The sequence below is a fragment of the Amblyomma mixtum genome, chromosome 4 (assembly GCF_055824585.1).
Source record: "Amblyomma mixtum isolate Tamu chromosome 4, ASM5582458v1, whole genome shotgun sequence".
Classification (NCBI taxonomy): domain Eukaryota; kingdom Metazoa; phylum Arthropoda; class Arachnida; order Ixodida; family Ixodidae; genus Amblyomma; species Amblyomma mixtum.
Genome location: NC_143015.1, coordinates 37,482,299 through 37,502,099, shown reverse-complemented (window position 1 = coordinate 37,502,099; position 19,801 = coordinate 37,482,299). Strand labels below are relative to the sequence as shown.

At 48.2% G+C, this 19,801-nt stretch overlaps 1 pseudogene; it reads right to left on the bottom strand.

The window, feature by feature from the left end:
• Window positions 1–9,579: 9,579 nt before the first annotated feature.
• LOC149346246 (uncharacterized) lies at window positions 9,580–16,344 on the bottom strand (annotated as a pseudogene).
• Window positions 16,345–19,801: the final 3,457 nt, after the last annotated feature.

Here is a 19,801-nt window from a genome sequence, read left to right as displayed (position 1 = left end):
CGGATGAAGGTTTCATATGCTAATTTACGGACAGAAGGAGGAGCCAAGTATAACGATCGTCTGATGAAGCCGAGTGATTTGGATGAATTGGCTGCTAATTTCAAGATGTGATTGGACCAGGTTAAATTGCTGGAAATGGTGACTCCGAGGTATCGGTAGGATTGCACGTTTGTTAATGTGTTTGAAAGCAATGAATAAGCGTAAGTGAGGTTGGAATGTTTGCGAGACACTTGCATGTATTGGCATTTTGAGATGTTTAGCGACATAAGCCACTCAGAGCACCATCGTTCAATTATGTTCAAGTCGTTCTGGAGTAATAATTGGTCCCTGTTAGCAGCAATGCGGCGATAAAGAATGCAATCATCTGCAAAGAGGCGAATTGTGGAAGAAATACCAGAGGGAAGATCATTAATGAAGATGAGAAAGAGAAGAGGGCCAAGGACCGACCCTTGTGGTACACCAGACAGCACTTTAGGAGGACCTGAACAATGATTGTCTATTACCGTGTACTGAGAACGATCTATTAGAAAACAGTGTATCCATGCTACAATTAGAGGGTCAATGGACAGACCGGAAAGTTTAGATATGAGACGATGGTGGGGTACGCGATCGAAAGCCTTAGAAAAGTCTAAAAAAATGATGTCAGTTTGGAATGAAGAGTCTAGATTTAAGTGAAGATCAGTAGTCAATTCAAAAAGCTGAGTTTCGCAGGAGAGACCGGAGCGGAAACCATGCTGTTTAGTGAAAAAGAAAGAGTTATGATCGAGATGCGATGCCACTTGTGAGTATATTATGTGTTCGAGAAGTTTACAGGCAATGCATGTCAAGGAAATGGGGCGATAATTGGATGGGTCTGATCGGTTACCAGCCTTAAACACCGGCACAACTTTACTTATTTTCCAATCTTTAGGTAGTTCACCCGTTGATATAGACTGTTCAAAGATTACTTTCAGAAATTGACTGGAAATGTCCTTAGTACTTTTAAGTAATTTCGCGGGTATCCCATCAGGCCCAGGTGCGCTCGATGTTTTAAGATTTTCAATTAATTTTGTAATACCATCTGCTGTGATGCAAACTGGGGGCATCTGAGAAAAATTTGAATCTGGAAATGATGGTACGTTCAAAGGAGGTTCGTGGGTGAAAACTGATGAAAAATATGAATTCATGACGTCTGAACGGTGTTCAATGGGAACAGATGATCCATCTTGGTTGACCAAGGTGATGCTTTGTGAACGACTGGTGCTTGGTGTCAGTAAGGTCCAAAACTTCTTCGGGTTTGTGTGAATAATATTCATCAGGTCCTGGTGGAAGAATTTTTTTTTAGTGCTCCGTAACAAACCTGTATATTGGTGAAGACATGTAAAGTATTTTTTCCATTTTGAAGGAAAATTCGAATTTTTGGCGTCACGGTAAAGGCGTTTTTTTCGTTGTGATAGTCTTCTTAGCGTGCTAGTGTACCACGGTCTTCGAGCATCACCACGTATACGAATGAGGGGAACGTACGTGTCAACGAGTGATAATAGTTTGTTTTTATAAAGTAGCCAGTTCTCATCCATTGTTCGACTACATGAAGATAATCGGAAGTGCGATAAGAACTGGCTCAGCTCGGTGTTGATCTTAGCGAAATCGGCTTTCTTGTAACTGCGGATGTATTTTATGGAAGGTTCACTGACGGGAATAGAAATCGAGAGATCGAAAAGCAACATTTTATGATCACTCAGGAAATCAACACATGACAATGACTGGATGAGTTCGGGATCTGATGCAAAGATAAGGTCAAGAATGTTTTTGCCACGGGTTGCTGTTTTAACTGTTTGGGTAAGGTTGAATGAGAGAGTCATATCAAGAAATTCGTTCGACTGATGAGAAGGTGCATGCAGTTGATTCCATTCAATGTCTGGGAAATTGAAATCCCCACAAACCACGTGTTCAGCGTTTGGAAAGAGGGAGTGCAAGTTCAAAAGGACACTGTTAAGCTCGTCAACAAAAGAGCGGTCACAATCAGGCGCGCGGTAGCAAGCAGTAATAATGACTGTAATTGCCGGTAGGGATATTCGTACACACATTATTTCGTGGCTGCAATTAAGTTTGACAGGAAATGAGGGTATACTAGATTTTATGAAAACAAGCACTCCGCCTCCCCTGCGCCCCTCCCTGTCAAGCCTATGAATGGTGAACACTTTGTCATCATGAAGTAGCTCGCGGTTTTCGATGTCGGAACTTAGCCATGATTCAGTAAAAATGGCGATGTCGGTGTTGTTATCATGCAGGAGGGATTCTATGCCTTCTCTTTTCGATAAATAACTACGGATGTTTGCGAGCATAACTGCCATGGGCTTATAAGCAGGTTTTCTATTCCGACTTGTTGAATAGGGAGGACGAGGGGAAAGCGCAGGCGTAGCCGCCGGCGATAACCGCTATGACTTGGTCTCTAAAACGGAATCAGACTCGGCATCGTAGAAAAACTGCTTTTCGTCCATGAGAAGTTTATCGAAGCGGATCTTGTACTTTCCACCACGCTCCTGAGCAAAATTGTACAGTTTTTGACGGGCTAATCGGACACGTGCTGAGTAGTCTTCTCGAATTGAGTAGGCTGAATTTTTTAGCTTTGGGGTAGCGGACAAAATATTTGTCTTATCTTTAAAGTTAGCAAATGCGGCAATAATGGGGCGGTTCCTTCCGGGTTTGAAACGGCCAAGTCTGTGAGCGCGTTCAATCGCATTCTCACTGATGGTTATGTCTAGTTCCTTTGAGCAGACAGAGATTACATGCGACTCAGACTGTGTCCATGCTTCGTCACTGGAATCAGGAATTCCAAAGAACAGCAGGTTTGATCGGCGAAGACGGTTTTCCGCGTCATCGCATTTGTCGTTAAGCCGTTTAACTTGCGCTGTTAGTTTTTGCACACAATCTGAGTCTACATTGCTTGACTTCTGATTTTCTGCTTTTTCCAATGCGTCTACCCGCAAAGAAAGGCTGCTCACAATGTTCTCGATGTTTGTCTGAGCTGAACGGATAAGTGTAAGTTCTGAGAGTACGGAATTTTGTGCGACTTCTAATCGGGCTATTGCCTCAGCAATTGTTTCAAGTGAGACACCTGCGCCATTTTCATCGGGTCCGGGATTGAGTTCCACATCACCAGACACGACAAGCCGTAAGTACACAGAATACGCATTGAGCGAGGTCCAACATACATAACATAATAGACGACGGCAAAAATCACTCGTGTCTGGGGGGCACGACACCGCGAGAAAGAACGGATCACTAGTGCGAACGCAAGCAGCGTGCGGAAAGTAACTGACCTGCATTGCAAAGGGCATGTTCATGACCGTATCCTCTGCGGCGTCGTGCCCCAACTGATTCCAAGGTGTCGGTGGCTTTTCTAGTAGTCGAGTAACGCCTCCCGCGCAGATAGCGGGGTTAGGTTGCCAGACAGGTGGTTGGTAGAGTGCTGCAAATGGCGGGCGGGAAGTGGCCTCAGCTGCAGGATAATTCTTTGCCCGTAGGTTCCAAGCAGATCCGTTGCTGTGGTCAGCCGGGAAATCGCTGTCACTGGCGTTGAAGACGAGCGTTATGCTCCACAGGATAGCCTGCATTGCAAAGGGCATGTTCATGACCGTATCCTCTGCGGCGTCGTGCCCCAACTGATTCCAAGGTGTCGGTGGCTTTTCTAGTAGTCGAGTAACGCCTCCCGCGCAGATAGCGGGGTTAGGTTGCCAGACAGGTGGTTGGTAGAGTGCTGCAAATGGCGGGCGGGAAGTGGCCTCAGCTGCAGGATAATTCTTTGCCCGTAGGTTCCAAGCAGATCCGTTGCTGTGGTCAGCCGGGAAATCGCTGTCACTGGCGTTGAAGACGAGCGTTATGCTCCACAGGATAGCCTGCATTGCAAAGGGCATGTTCATGACCGTATCCTCTGCGGCGTCGTGTTTTCAGGCATCAAAAATTTTAACTTTGGTGTACCTAAATATTGTCTCAGGGCCGGCATTACATTTACAACTAGAGATTTTAATTCCTTTCGCAGTTAGAGCCATGCACGAAGTGTTGCGCATGTGTCAGCTGCTGTGCACGGTGGAAGGTGGTTAATCTGCTCGCACTTGTTAGGACGACGTTCAGAATGCTCCTGTGTCAGCATACCCAGAAGAACTGCAAAGCTGGCAACTGCGGCACCAGTCAAATCCCTGAGGGCTTCACCATCTTCAGATGTCACGGATTCATAGCCATTGAACCCTCTTGAAATGTGCAAATAGTTAATACTAGCTCCGTTCACAGTTTCCTTGCCTCCAGTTCATGCCTGTGCTGTATCCAAGCGTGAGGTCTCTGGACTGGTAACCCAACAACGGGGGCACTCTCAGAGTGCCTCAGAGCCTTGGCGCTGTGGATGCCAGCTATGGTGCTTATACGGAAGGACCGTCTCATCTTGTCTTATGGTGTGCTGCCCTGATGGTTCAAGGGGGACGCGGAAAATAAAATGGCCGGTTTGGCCAGAATTTTCAATCTATATTTTTTGTAATCCTCAGCACTTAATCTGTCTCATGATGAAACATAGTGAAATATGGAGTGCAAAGTTTTAAAATTAGGATTTCTTTTATGTATGGTAGTTGAAAATCGAGAGTGAATCGCGCTTTTGATCTTGGCACTTCACAAATTTCACGTGTTTCCTATGATGGAACGCCACTATCTTATGACCGTGAAGAAGAGGGATCAGAACTTCAGTTGGTTGCTATCTCGCAAATCTAACAAAAACCAGAGTGGAGACATATGAGGCAGTAAGTGATGCGAACAAGCAAATAAGCTTCAAGGTTGCTTTTCCCATCTTTCACCTTTTCTGATTGCTGTCACTGATCCTTTTGGCATTTCGTAACAAATGACAGTAAAATTACTGCTTTCTTGTGCATGAATCCTGAGACTTAAGAAATCCAATAAAGCTCTTGATTTTTCTATGTAAGTGTAATTTTGTAATTTTGCCCTGGCTTTATGCCTCTCATGATTATACTCCCAATTAATATTTTTGGGGAGCGGCTCAGCTGTCAAAGTATTTTTCTTTGCCTCCGGGTTGTCAACTCGGCGTTCGATGGTGGGGAGCAGTGTGAGATTGAGGTCCTGAAGGACTTGTCTGCCAGCACTGTTCAGTGACAGCCTGGCAGTTTGGCCTGTTCTGTGGGTCGCTAACAGCTAAACCGAGTTCTGGGCACCAAGTTGGAGCTAGTTCTCAGTAGACTCTTTGGCAGGGAGTCGTAGTGCCTTTTTAACTGCTGCCTGAATTATCGCGTCGAGGTTCCCACGGTCACTCTTTCTTAGCTTTAGGTAGGGCACCATATAAACGCCTGAACCAGGCGAACAGTTTCTTTTTTGAGAAGTCCACTTTGCTTTGTGGGTACTTCTTTCAATCCCTCCGCACACGGGGTCAGTACATCGCCCAAGAGTGAGCTTTCTTACATGTCCCGGGCCTTGCGAAGAGAGGAACCCATTGTGTGGTTCGAGCACCGAGCCAAAAGGGCTCCGGTCTGCTCTTGCCATGCTCGTGTGCTCTCAATCCAAGAGAAGTAGCACGTTCACAGCACATTTATTATGCGGACAACTGCGATACACACATACGCAATCACTGCTTACGGCACTACTTCAACCCATGTGCACCTGGCGTCTACTGCCAGCCGCCAGCGGGCTGCAGCAGATGCACGTGCAGACCGGTGCAGCGGGAAAACTCCAGTGAGAGCCGCAGCTGACTTGGGTCAGCGGCGGCGGTTACTCGGTGGGTTTCACCGGGCGCTCGCAGGTTCCACAAGGGCGGGGCGCGAGGCTCTCAACTTGCGATGCTGGAGACCTGTGCAACAAGGCACGCGAATGTCCGTCGGCAAAGGCCTCGGGGACAGCGAATATTGGTCGCTCACAGTACCTTGCCGCTTACGTCAGCCGGTGTTCTGCCTTTGTCACACGCCCGATTCCAACTCCCCCGCGTTCCCGCAACCGGCTACAGAACAAACACCTCTTTGCCCCTTCATCACACCCCCGCAGCCCAATTGGCGGACCACGTAGCACGACCCCCCTGTGTAGCGCAGCCGGGATCCCCGCGAGACCGGAGGGCCAAGCGGGTGGTTAGGCAGCGTCCAGAGTCGTACTGCGCCTCCGCTAGGGGACAGGGTTTCGCAGCAGTCGAAAAGGAGCAGCACAGGCTGCCCTCGAGACAGCGCGAACCCCCACAGCTTGCCTCAACATGACTCGAGAAGCTTAGCCACATCATTCTTCTTGGCACACCCGAGCAGCATACGAGCAGCATGGTAAACGTCTGTTGGAAGGCCTTTTCCTTTTATCTTCTGAGTTCTTCACTTTCAGTTTTTATCAACATGCCATGTGCAGAGCAGTTGATGTTGAGGTGGGCCCCTGACTGTTGACTTGACCTTCAAGTGTTCGGATGCATCATCTGTCATGAAAATTCTAGTTGACAGGGCTCCTGTGGTGGACCTCGCGGATTCAAACAATGCTGCCAAGGTTTTCGCATTCATTGTGCTGCAGATGAAGTAAGCCATAGGCAGTCCTGCTCCATATTCGTCCAGCACGAGTAGAGCCGGCAATTCAAATTGCTACCCTGTTGTTCAATGTGTGGAATCAACACAGACTGTTCCTGTACCCAAAATGTTCAGCACCTTTTCTTGCGGCTCCGTCATTAAGGCAAGAGCAAAGTCTTTAGTACTGAAGGTATTCGTTGGATCAGCAACTACCTGCTCTTTGTGCGAGTGGACAACACATTGTTCCTTGTTTCACATCTCTTGCACCCATGTGCTTACACTCACAGCATCGTGATCGTGACATCTTTCAGGAACTGTAAGGTTATATTGCCACTTGGCGTTGAGCAAGTCGATGCAATTTGTCAAATGCAAAAGAGTTAAGCTTGCTTGTCACAGATGCCCTTATTTTCTTCAATGTTGCTTTCATGAGCACTCCTTCGGAAAGATCATCCACACTGCTTGCCCTTTCCTGGTCAGTCATACTCAGGTGTGCAATGTCTGCATCATGTCTGTAGTGCTTCCTTTGGTACAAGACCTTGATCTCTTGTAACAACCTAACGCATGTCTTACCACATTTCTAGCTTCTCCGACTTTTCATTGCAAGAGTTTTGTTGCCTCAACTTCGTCGTGGCGCTCCTGACCTGTTGCAAATGTAGTAGGTCTTTGTACTTTCGTTGGTGAGCCTTTTTTTTTTTCACCTGTAGATATTACGAACTTCCACACCTGGCTTGCTCCCTCCTTTCGTTTCCAGTCATGGAACTCTGAAGATTGCATAAAAGCATACTATCAAAAATATCATTCAGAAAGGTGTTAAAATTGAAGGCACTCAATATCAGGGACATATGAATAATGCTTGTGTGCTCATCAAGCATGGCTGTTAGAAAAACATTGTGGATTTTGTGTATCATAATTTCCTGTTTAGAGTACACACTGTACATGCCTAATTATTGAAACTTTGCTCCTTGCAGAATATAGAACATATTTTTTTTTCCAGTATTGCTCAGTATATCTTCAAATTCCCAATGCAACGGAGCAACCTTGTTTTGTGATGATGGGAACTGAGGAAAAGTGGGGCTGGTAGCTGACGCATCATGCTTTAATAAGCCTGATTGTGGGACAATGGATTGTGGGCCAAACCGCAATTCAGCTGGGAGTAGCTTTTGATTCTGTCTTTGAATGGCAGTTCATTAATTTGCTCCAGGAGAAGCCAAATTCTAAAACTACTACTTTCAAAAAGAGGCACACCATCTGTGTTGAAAGTCACAGAGCATGTGTCACCCCTTCCAGTGTTGCCATGTAGCTGGCTACACTTCCATTATGTCTTCCAGTCTGTCGTTAGAGGGACGTCCCCTGGCCAGACAGAATTCATTTATTCTAGAAAATAAAGATAAGCTACATCAGGCAGGTTGGCTAAAACTTCAGTGATATGGTCGCGGCCTGAGGCAATGTCGCACTTCATCTTTGCTAAAGCTGCTTTCAAGTCATGGAGTTGAAAAGGGGCATCCAGGGAGGGATTGGGGCTGACCGAGTAATAGTATTCTGAGCACCGCGCATCCCGGATTTGGCAGAGGTACTTATTGCAGAGAGTATTTGCCAGCTGGGTGGTAGTGCCTGGGAAGGGGTGCAGTGCTGGTGTTAAGTGGCTCTGTATTTCACGCAGCATTTGTTGTGACCTCAAACATATCATCACCGTGTTCGAGTTCAGCATCCTGCATGAGGTGGGCGTATTGTCCCGGGCCACCGATACCGCAGAGCAGGTCATGGCGGCGATGCCAGCACGAGTTAGAGGGGAGCTCAAGCCTGATATTTTTAAGCACCTGTTTGGTGATGAGTTCAATGTCCCGTTGGCATTGGGCCTGGATGCCGCTTTCAACAACCTGCTGAATTAGGGTAGCCATAGATTCCACTGCCTGTTCCACTACTGAAATGCAGGCTTCAAAATTTCTCTGGGTTTCGAAATTAGCCGACATGAGTGTACTGCCCGAGCTCACAGAACCCTCATCGTTTCCGGTTTCTATTGCACCCGGAGGGGGTGATGGGGACTCTCTAGTGTGTTCTAGAGCTGAAATTTTGCTCTCGAGAAGGGCACAGTGAGTGCGCTCGCTTTAGCCCGTGTTCGGAGGAGGTGGGGGAGACCTGAGAAGGAGACCCTGTTCCGCCACTCACCTGTTTTCCTAGGGGCACTAGGGGTAGGAAGTCCCCAGGCTTGAAGGGCAACGACTTCAGTGGGGCCCCAGAGGGCGCTTGCTTCCCCGGCGCTTGTCCGGACTTGCTGTTTTGCTTGGAGGGTGGACGTGCTTGACCTGTGGAGCGCTGCACTGGCTGTTGCCAGGCAAGCTGTTTTGTCTTGTGTGCACAGTCCTTGGTGGCCTGCTGGTTGGGAGACCCGGGGTGCTGGGGATGGCGGAATTTTCTTGTGCATTCCGCGGAGCGAGTGAGGCATGCACCCCCACAGATGAGGCTCAAGGGGGTACACTCATGTTCGGTGAGGTCCATGTCCATCGAGCCCACTTGGCCACAGAGGCTGCACCTTCCGTCCACCGGGCAGGGGCAGTTGTTCACATGGTGTCCAATTCTGCCACAGCGCTAGCAGGCAGGGGGCAGCCGTCTCAGCGTGCTCCAGTGGCGTGCGTGGGAGCGGCGGAATGCGACAGCTGTGTTAGCGGTGTCCTCGGGCACTTACAAGAGTATGATAACAGCAAAATCAAGACGGGTGCCTTGTCCCCATCACCCGTCTGGTGGTTGGTGCTGTAAACTTGCTGAGGCGGCTCGCGAGCTCGCAACATAAGCAAGAGGCACATAATGCTATTGTTTTTCCTGTGAGTTATCCGCAGCGCGTTTTTGGCGGATTCTTAGCATGATAGGCGACGAATTTTAATCTAGCGGAATTTCAATATTACGAAAGGATCTGCCGATTTTACAGACTTTGCGAGGTTTAACTGTACCTGCAGCATATATGGCCAGCTTGGAGGCGTCTCGTGCTCTAACGCACAGACAATCAAACTGGTGCACAACTGCGTACATCGTAGATTATGTGCACAGATGAACCTGTTGACGGGATGTGCTAACCAAAAGAGGGTGCCATAGAGTCCATTCTATCTTTCATAGTTTTGTCCTGGAGATGTGGTTATAACAGTTGCCTCGAAGCTGCTGTTGAGGATTTGCTTATTTATGCTCTCCTTCTGAAGCTCAGTTGGCTTTGAAAAACCTGAACCTGAGCTGGACAGTCTAGGCTTCTGAGTAGAATGTAACCTAACTTGGTGTTTGATTTTCTTTTTTGCTGGCTCCCTTGATGTGTGGGACACTTCTTTCTTCCTAATGCCTTCATAAATCTTCAGTTCAGGGTCAGAAAGCTGGCTGGTCTTTTTGTGCACTTCTTGCGGAATTTCTTTCTCTGTGACTAATCTTTGAGCATTTCTGTTCTGGCCAAGACCAAGTCCGAGTTTGTCATGCTTGTAGAGGCTTCTGCTGTTTGAACACTTTCCAAGATGTGCAAAGCCTCGTTTGCCTTTGAATTTGATGACACTGCTTGAGCAGTTTCCAGGGTCTTCTGATTTCTTCTTGCAGGTGTGCTAGCGATGACCACACCGTGAATGTGTGTCTGCAGACCGTCAAGCACATTTGATGCTCTTGGCAAGTGCATGAGTAGCCATGCATGCACACCATGCACTCGCTCCACTTCAGAGGAAAGTAGGCACCACCTTTCAATTTTGAGTCCCTGTATGCGAGTCCTTTTGTGGATAGGGATTGCATTTTCCATGTTCCATCTTCATTCCTTTTGGCAGACACAGTAATTGCCATGGCAGATCTGTGGTTCTTCTCAGTCTGGCTCATCTTGCTGGTTCTCTTTCCTTTCACAATGTGGCCTACCCTCCTCATCAAAGAGGCATATGTCATGTCCACCAGTGCAATGATGATCCTGTCAACATGATGATTCTTCTTACCTTCTACGAAATTATGCTTTAAAGTCCTGTGCATCCCTTCAAGATGCATATTTGTGTTGGTGCCAAACCTGGTTCGTCAACTGGAGGTCCACTTTTTCAGGTGGTGAGCATAGTTTCCCTCTGATGTAATGAATGGACTCCTGAAACCTGGAGTCCTTGTTGGACAGAAATGACTCAAGAAGTTTAGCCACGTCATTCTTGGCGCACTCGAGCAGCATATTAGGAGCATGGTAAACATCTGCTTCAAGGTCTTTTCCTTTTATCTGCTCAGTACTTTGCTTCCCGTCTTTATCCACATGCCATGTGCAAAGCAGTTGATGTTGAGGTGGGCCCCCGACTGTCGACCAGGTCTCTAAGTATTTGGATGCATCATCTGTCATGAAAGTTCTAGTTGACAGGGCTCCTGTAGAGGACCTCGCGGATTCAAAGAATGATGCCAAGGTTTTCTCATTCATTGTGCTGCAGATTGCTTGAAGCAAGCTCCTGCTCCACATTCATCCATCACCAGTAGAGTCGGCAATTCAAATTGCTACCCTGTTGTTCAATGTGTGGAATCAACACAGGCTGTTTCTGTACCCAGAACGTTCAGCACCTTTTCGTATGGCTCCATCATTAAGGCAAGAGCAAAGTCTTTAGTACTGAAGGTATTCGTTGGATCAGCAATTGCCTGCTCTTTGTGCGAGTGAACAATGCATTGTCTCTTGTTTCTCATTCCTTGCACCCATATACTTACACTCACAGCATCGTTATCATGACATCTTTCAGGAACTGTAAGGTTATATTGCCACTTGACATTGAGCAATCCCCTGCGATTTGTCAAATGCAAAAGAGTTAGCTTGCTTGTCACAGATGCCCTTATTTTCTTCAATATAGCTTCAGTACGCACTCCTTCGGAAAGGTCATCCACACTGCTTGCCCTTTCCTGGTCAGTCATACTCAGGTGTGCAATGTCTGCATCGTGCCCATAATGCCCATAATACCTGAAGAATGCTTGTCTACTGCAAAGTGTGTAAAACAAAAACGGGCTACCAAATGACGCTTCTGTGGGAAGTTTCTGTACAAACAAAATCTAGGGATTTAGTGATATCATTCTCCGGAACTGTTTGCATACATACAATACAGAGTACAAGGAAAAATTATAATGCAATGCCACCTGAAGGCGCCTGTACAGCCAACCATGTCTGTCTATTATATTAGCTCACCGTGGAGTGACTTCATTTATCAGTGCCCTAGAACTATGTATGCACCAGACCTTGTCGTGCATGCATATCTGCATGGATTGTGCTTAACCTGTAATGTCTTCTTCAAGCTTCACTGGCTTTCTGCCATGCAGTGGCAATCATAAATGCACAACAGAGTCCGGCGTTCAAATGCTGTACACAATTGTATGGGCTACTGTAATTAATACACCAGCAGCTCAAGGACATCATACAGCCACGAAAGGACCACAACAAGAAGCGAGGACAACCAGCTATAATAAATATCAAATACGAGAATTAGCTCGCAGAAAAAGCTGGAGATTCACCCGCTGCACACATATATATATACATTTCCACCAACTTGCCAAGAACGTGAAAGCAAAAAAAGAAAGACCACAGAAGCCGATTGCTGGCAAACTCCTGCACCTCACAAATGCATATAATTGTATCATCTTTGTCGTTCCCAAAGGGCAGTTGCAGATTCTCGGTTGGGAATTGGTGCACCACGCCGCAGTGACAAACCAGACTTTGCAGTGTTGGCAGCCGGCTGCTGCACTGATCACACGCATTTAAGGAATGCTCCTTCCGTCTCCAACATGTGGACATTCCTCGTATGCTGCAGCATGTTCTTGTGCTAAGTGAAGACCTTGTCGGAGGCGGTGCAGCGTCGATAATGATCGGGATCGTCATAATGAAAATCGCAGTCACTGTGATCAGGTTAATGTTCACTCTGGTTGGGAAACACTGACGCCATTGCAGTGTAAGAGGCAACGAGAGTGCAACTCATCAGGTGCACCTTTTAACCTTGTGTGCTCTCTGAAAAACATGGGAATTCAGAAAAAAATTATGGAAAACACGCCTGTTGCCAACAGGACAAGGCTTCATATAATACCACATGACTTCTAACGTGACACATATCACGTCACTTTTTTTTTTACCAATCAGCATTTCCAGCATACGTATACACAATTGCTTGTTGGCAAACCAGGCGGGCTGGGTGAGACCACAGGCCTGCAAACTTCAGTGCACTCAAATTTTTACACAATACTTTGTGCGACTGCGCTTTGCGAGCCTGAGACTGTGCAGTTTCGGTAGTTGAATTTCTTGATGCATCCGACTTATCAACGGCCAACAAGCTGTCAGCTTGGCAGACAGACAGGTAGAATGGGTGAGACCGCAGGCCTGCAATCTCCACTGCACTCAAAAATGTTTGCACAGTACCTTGCGCGATTGCGTGTAGCATACCTTACAAAAATTTCATATCTGGCCTGATGTAGAAAAAAAATGCAGATGTGGCTTATGAGGCCAGATCTGGCCGTATCTGTTATATCTTCTCAATTCCTGGTATGATCCCCCAGATATGGCCAGGTCTGGGATATCTAATCTTGATCAGATTAGAGAGTTTTTTGATATCCGTTACTAATTTTTTCCTGTAATGTTGGAACCATTGTTCCAAAACATATGTGAATGTATGCTGACGGATGCAGAAGAATACCAACCAATATGACGGGGCGCATTTAACTCTTATAAGGTATAGAGCCCACATAAGGAAGAAAAGAAAAGAAAAAGGAAGAAGAATGATTCTATTCTCCATCCTTTGCCTTCGCACCTTCTGGCTGCGAATTTACTCAGCTTCGTGGCCAGTGACTGCAGGACCACCTTCTCCGAGAATTCCCAGGAGCGCTTCGCTGCTATGGTCCTGGCATAGGTTGAAATTCAAAGACCACAATAAAGCCAGCAAACAAAAACTCGATCAACAAAATACCTGCATTAACAGATAGATGTGATATTTTGCAAAATTGAATGCACTTTCATCATTTACTGCCATCATCTGCTACAACTAGCCATTATATTTTCTTGTTCAGAGCCCCGGCTCTTGCTGGTGTGTCTAGGCAACAACAGATGACTCTTGCTTTGTATGCAAACTTCTGTCCATCACACTGCCAATTCACTGTTTGAGGTTCAGTTATGGTATCAGCGAAAGCTTCAAAAGTGACTTCATTTTGGGATGACTTCTCCCAAAATAAAGGCCACAGAGGAGAACATTGTTCCAACGAAAAGCTACAGCGTGCATCAGGCGCAGTTCCTGCGCATCCAGAGCCCGCTCCGGCTTTGAACATCCCTTAGGTGGAGGCTTCCTCGAAACAATTGGAGCAAATTCCTTAATGCCCGGTATTGCTTCCGGCCATAGTTCAGGGGACAAGCGTCCTTCCAACTGTTCTTCGCACTCGAGATTCACCTCATCAGCACCGCTTCTCGACGCCATTTTTCGAAATACAATATAAGGGTGTTCTCTTCTTACTTATCAGGGGATTTGTGTGGTGTTGGGTACTCGTTCCTGGCTGTTCTGTATGGCACGAGATTGTGAGCATACACTGCTAAAGCTGTTAGGTCGCAGCACCCTTCATGGTCATCAAGGGGAGACGCCTGGTATAGTAGAGCTCGGGCATGCCTGTGAGCGGCTTTTTTTCCTCGTGGTAGTTCCAGGTGACCGGGAAACCAGATGACTGAGGCTTGGCTGGGTGGATGCTTAATCAGCCTTGACAACCCTGGCCTGTGTGAATTAATCCGTATTGAAGTTGCGACAGGCGTTCTCGAAATCACTGAGCACAACGGCGTTGGGGTTAGATGTTACAGCTAATGCAATAGCTGCTTCCTCTGCATCAGCGAAGTTAGATGTTTTCATCGAGGCGCAGTTAACCGTCGATTCTGAAGGTGTTGAGACCACAATAGTCATCACTCGATTCTTTGGTCCTGCTGCGTTGCTCGTCCCATTTCTTCTGCAGGGCTTCCGCTCTTGCTTTCCTCCTTTCGATGTTATGTGCAGGATGCATATACCGCGGAATGGGGTACAACGTTGATGCATCTGCACACATCGCGTGGTACCTCTTCTCTTTGGTCTATCGTATAGGGCAGATTAATATAGATCTTTTCGAGCAGTTCTCTGCCGGGTGTTGTGAGTGCAAGCCTATTGGTTTTTACTCCATCTAGTGAAGCACAGTACTGAGTGGCACCTTGGTGAGTAGCACGTTTCATGCATGCATCAACTACTCCCTCAGTCTGCAGCTCACGGCACAGCTGGTGGGGAATGTCATTGGCAGCCTTGACAGCCCCCTTCAAGATGCCATTCCCTGCCTCGAATGGATATGCAGGGTGGGCCCCCCAGTGCCACACACTCCTGCCAGTGTGGAGCAGCTGGTGCACGTTATAAGTCATACATTCTTTTCCATAAAGGATTCAAGTGTTGCCATGGAAAGTCCAGGAGGAGACTTGCTGCATGAGCAAGTCCAGGAAATGACACCTTGGGTTCCAGCAGCATATGCAAAGCCTCCACCAGACATTCCCAGTGCTGCAGCTGCTTCTTATCCAAAATGTCATCCAGCACAGGTGGACTATGCAAGAGCACCCAGTTCTTGAATTCCTTAGCCTTCCACCATAGCCTCTTTTGTGGGTCTTGGTGTGCATTTCACATCTCTGGGAGGTGTGATGGTCATCAATTTTTCATATACTTCCACCGTCACCTCTCTTTTGTGGGCCTTGGTGTGCGTTTCACATCTGGGAGGTGCGATGGTTATCAATTTTTCATATACGGCAGCCTGAGATCAATATATATAGAATGGAGAGCCTGCTGATTCAAGCCGCATGCTCAGAAACTGGCGGCCCACTCCCAACAGCACACAGTGTGTATAGTCAGGAACGAAGCTCCAGACTATATTAAACTGCTGCAAGTTGATGAGTGGGTAGAAATATTTTACAACATTGATAGGTCTCCCCTCTACAGTTGCCCTCTCCATGTCTGAAACCATCTGCTCCTCGCTCCTTTCAGCAGTGTCTTTTTCTTCTGCTGGGTACTTGGTTGACCTCCCAACCCTCTCCCCTCTTTGCAGGCACCAATTACAGCCATGGTATTCATTAAATTGTGTCAAACCTTGCATGGGGGCCTTGGTCACAGAATCAACTGCACAACAAATGCAGACGGCCTTGAAGATTTGTGCCTTTATGTTCAAGTTCAAATCCTTCCTCTGACAATTTGTTCAGAACCTCCACAAAGGCACCCTGAAAAATGCGCATGTGCGGTTTGTCTCTTCTAAACGAGATCTGCCAATACCACAATTTTCCTTCTTTTTGGCAGTGGCAGCTCATTAATAATGAATTGAAGCGGCCAAATTGATGTAGCACTCGACTTGAATACAGGGCTGCCATCTACATTCAGTGTGAGGCTGATTCTGTGCCCAGCTTGATTTGTAGCAGCAACAAAGTTCTGGTACATGATGCCATCATAAATATCGCACAGTGATTTGACTCTAGTGGCTGAGTCAGGTCGAGAAAGCTGCAATTTTTTAACACCTTGCACAGCTGTTAGGGAAGATCTAAAAGCACAAAAAAAGGGTGCATCTCTGCCATTGCAGATGACCCACAAGAATGACCACATACAGAGAATTCTAGGAAAATGTCTGCTACTGTCTCGCCAACGTATACTGTGCAGTGTGGGCAAAAATAATAGAAGTTTATACTTGTCCCAGTGCTTCTTCAAAAGCTTGCTCACCATGTGCTTCGATTCGCATCCATTTCGGCAAGTTTAGCAACCATGTGGGCCTCTAGGGATTTAAGGTCGGTCTGGGTGGCTGGTGGGGGCTCTGTTGTCCATTTTTCTTTGGGTGGGGGTGAGGTGAGGGTTTGGGAGTCGGACTCTTCCATGTTGTCTATGGGCATTTGAGTTAGTGGCGGCACATTTTAAACTTGTACACCACGCTGCATTCGTTGAGCAGCAGATCCCGGAACTGGTGCTTTCTCTGGGACATGGTTTCCACGATGGACGCCTTCTTCTGAAACGACAGCCGCAGTGCCTTTATCTCACTCGGGGCTTTCGCACACCCTGCTCGCTGCGCCGTTTTGTGTCGTCTGCTCCTCGTCGCTGGAACAAGACAAGACCACTGTCTCTATTCACAAGGGCTTCGTGCAATAACCGTGATTGTCAACCAGCAGGTAGGCGAGCCTGCGGAACAAATTGCGGCACATTTTACACTCGTACACCACGCTGCATTCGTTAAGCAGCGGATCCTAGAACTGGTGCTTTCTCTGGGACATGGTTTCCAGGATGGACGCCTTCTTCTGAAACGACAGCCGCAATGCCGTTATCTCACTCGGGGCTTTCGCACACCTTGCTCGCTGCGCCGTTTTGTGTCGTCTGCTCCTCGTCGCTGGAACAAGACAAGACCACTGTCTCTATTCACAAGGGCTTCGTGCAATAACCGTGATTGTCAACCAGCAGGTAGGCGAGCCTGCGGAACAAATTGTGGCACATTTTACACTCGTACACCACGCTGCATTTGTTGAGCAGCGGATCCCGGAACTGGTGCTTTCTCTGGGACATGGTTTCCACGATGGACGCCTTCTTCTGAAACGACAGCCGCAGTGCCTTTATCTCACTCGGGGCTTTCGCACACCCTGCTCGCTGCGCCGTTTTGTGTCGTCTGCTCCTCGTCGCTGGAACAAGACAAGACCACTGTCTCTATTCACAAGGGCTTCGTGCAATAACCGCGATTGTGAACCAGCAGGTAGGCGAGACTGCGGAACAAATTGCGGCACATTTTACACTCGTACACCACGCTGCATTCGTTGAGCAGCGGATCCCGGAACTGGTGCTTTCTCTGGGACATGGTTTCCACGATGGACGCTTTCTTCTGAAACGACAGCCGCAGTGCCTTTATCTCACTCGGGGCTTTCGCACACCTTGCTCGCTGCGCCGTTTTGTGTCGTCTGCTCCTCGTCGCTGGAACAAGACAAGACCACTGTCTCTATTCACAAGGGCTTCGTGCAATAACCGCGATTGTGAACCAGCAGGTAGGCGAGACTGCGGAACAAATTGCGGCACATTTTACACTCGTACACCACGCTGCATTCGTTGAGCAGCGGATCCCGGAACTGGTGCTTTCTCTTGGACATGGTTTCCACGATGGACGCCTTCTTCTGAAACGACAGCCGCAATGCCGTTATCTCACTCGGGGCTTTCGCACACCTTGCTCGCTGCGCCGTTTTGTGTCGTCTGCTCCTCGTCGCTGGAACAAGACAAGACTACTGTCTCTATTCACAAGGGCTTCGTGCAATAACCGTGATTGTCAACCAGCAGGTAGGCGAGCCTGCGGAACAAATTGCGGCACATTTTACACTCGTACACCACGCTGCATTTGTTGAGCAGCGGATCCCGGAACTGGTGCTTTCTCTGGGACATGGTTTCCACGATGGACGCCTTCTTCTGAAACGACAGCCGCAGTGCCTTTATCTCACTCGGGGCTTTCGCACACCTTGCTCGCTACGCCGTTTTGTGTCGTCTGCTCCTCGTCGCTGGAACAAGACAAGACCACTGTCTCTATTCACTAGGGCTTCGTGCAATAACCGTGATTGTCAACCAGCAGGTAGGCGAGCCTGCGGAACAAATTGCGGCACATTTTACACTCGTACACCACGCTGCATTCGTTGAGCAGCGGATCCCGGAACTGGTGCTTTCTCTTGGACATGGTTTCCACGATGGACGCCTTCTTCTGAAACGACAGCCGCAATGCCGTTATCTCACTCGGGGCTTTCGCACACCTTGCTCGCTGCGCCGTTTTGTGCCGTCTGCTCCTCGTCGCTGGAACAAGACAAGACCACTGTCTCTATTCACAAGGGCTTCGTGCAATAACCGTGATTGTCAACCAGCAGGTAGGCGAGCCTGCGGAACAAATTGCGGCACATTTTACACTCGTACACCACGCTGCATTCGTTAAGCAGCGGATCCTAGAACTGGTGCTTTCTCTGGGACATGGTTTCCAGGATGGACGCCTTCTTCTGAAACGACAGCCGCAGTGCCGTTATCTCACTCGGGGCTTTCGCACACCCTGCTCGCTGCGCTGTTTTGTGTTGTCTGCTCCTCGTCGCTGGAACAAGACAAGACCACTGTCTCTATTCACTAGGGCTTCGTGCAATAACCGTGATTGTCAACCAGCAGGTAGGCGAGCCTGCGGAACAAATTGCGGCACATTTTACACTCGTACACCACGCTGCATTCGTTGAGCAGCGGATCCCGGAACTGGTGGTTTCTCTTGGACATGGTTTCCACGACGGACGCCTTCTTCTGAAACGACAGCCGCAATGCCGTTATCTCACTCGGGGCTTTCGCACACCTTGCTCGCTGCGCCGTTTTGTGTCGTCTGCTCCTCGTCGCTGGAACAAGACGAGACCACTGTCTCTATTCACAAGGGCTTCGTGCAATAACCGTGATTGTCAACCAGCAGGTAGGCGAGCCTGCGGAACAAATTGCGGCACATTTTACACTCGTACACCACGCTGCATTTGTTGAGCAGCGGATCCCGGAACTGGTGCTTTCTCTGGGACATGGTTTCCACGATGGACGCCTTCTTCTGAAACGACAGCCGCAGTGCCTTTATCTCACTCGGGGCTTTCGCACACCTTGCTCGCTACGCCGTTTTGTGTCGTCTGCTCCTCGTCGCTGGAACAAGACAAGACCACTGTCTCTATTCACTAGGGCTTCGTGCAATAACCGTGATTGTCAACCAGCAGGTAGGCGAGCCTGCGGAACAAATTGCGGCACATTTTACACTCGTACACCACGCTGCATTCGTTGAGCAGCGGATCCCGGAACTGGTGCTTTCTCTTGGACATGGTTTCCACGATGGACGCCTTCTTCTGAAACGACAGCCGCAATGCCGTTATCTCACTCGGGGCTTTCGCACACCTTGCTCGCTGCGCCGTTTTGTGTCGTCTGCTCCTCGTCGCTGGAACAAGACAAGACCACTGTCTCTATTCACAAGGGCTTCGTCCAATAACCGTGATTGTCAACCAGCAGGTAGGCGAGCCTGCGGAACAAATTGTGGCACATTTTACACTCGTACACCACGCTGCATTTGTTGAGCAGCGGATCCCGGAACTGGTGCTTTCTCTGGGACATGGTTTCCACGATGGACGCCTTCTTCTGAAATGACAGCTGCAATGCCGTTATCTCACTCGGGGCTTTCGCACACCTTGCTCGCTGCGCCGTTTTGTGCCGTCTGCTCCTCGTCGCTGGAACAAGACAAGACCACTGTCTCTATTCACAAGGGCTTCGTGCAATAACCGTGATTGTGAACCAGCAGGTAGGCGAGCCTGCGGAACAAAT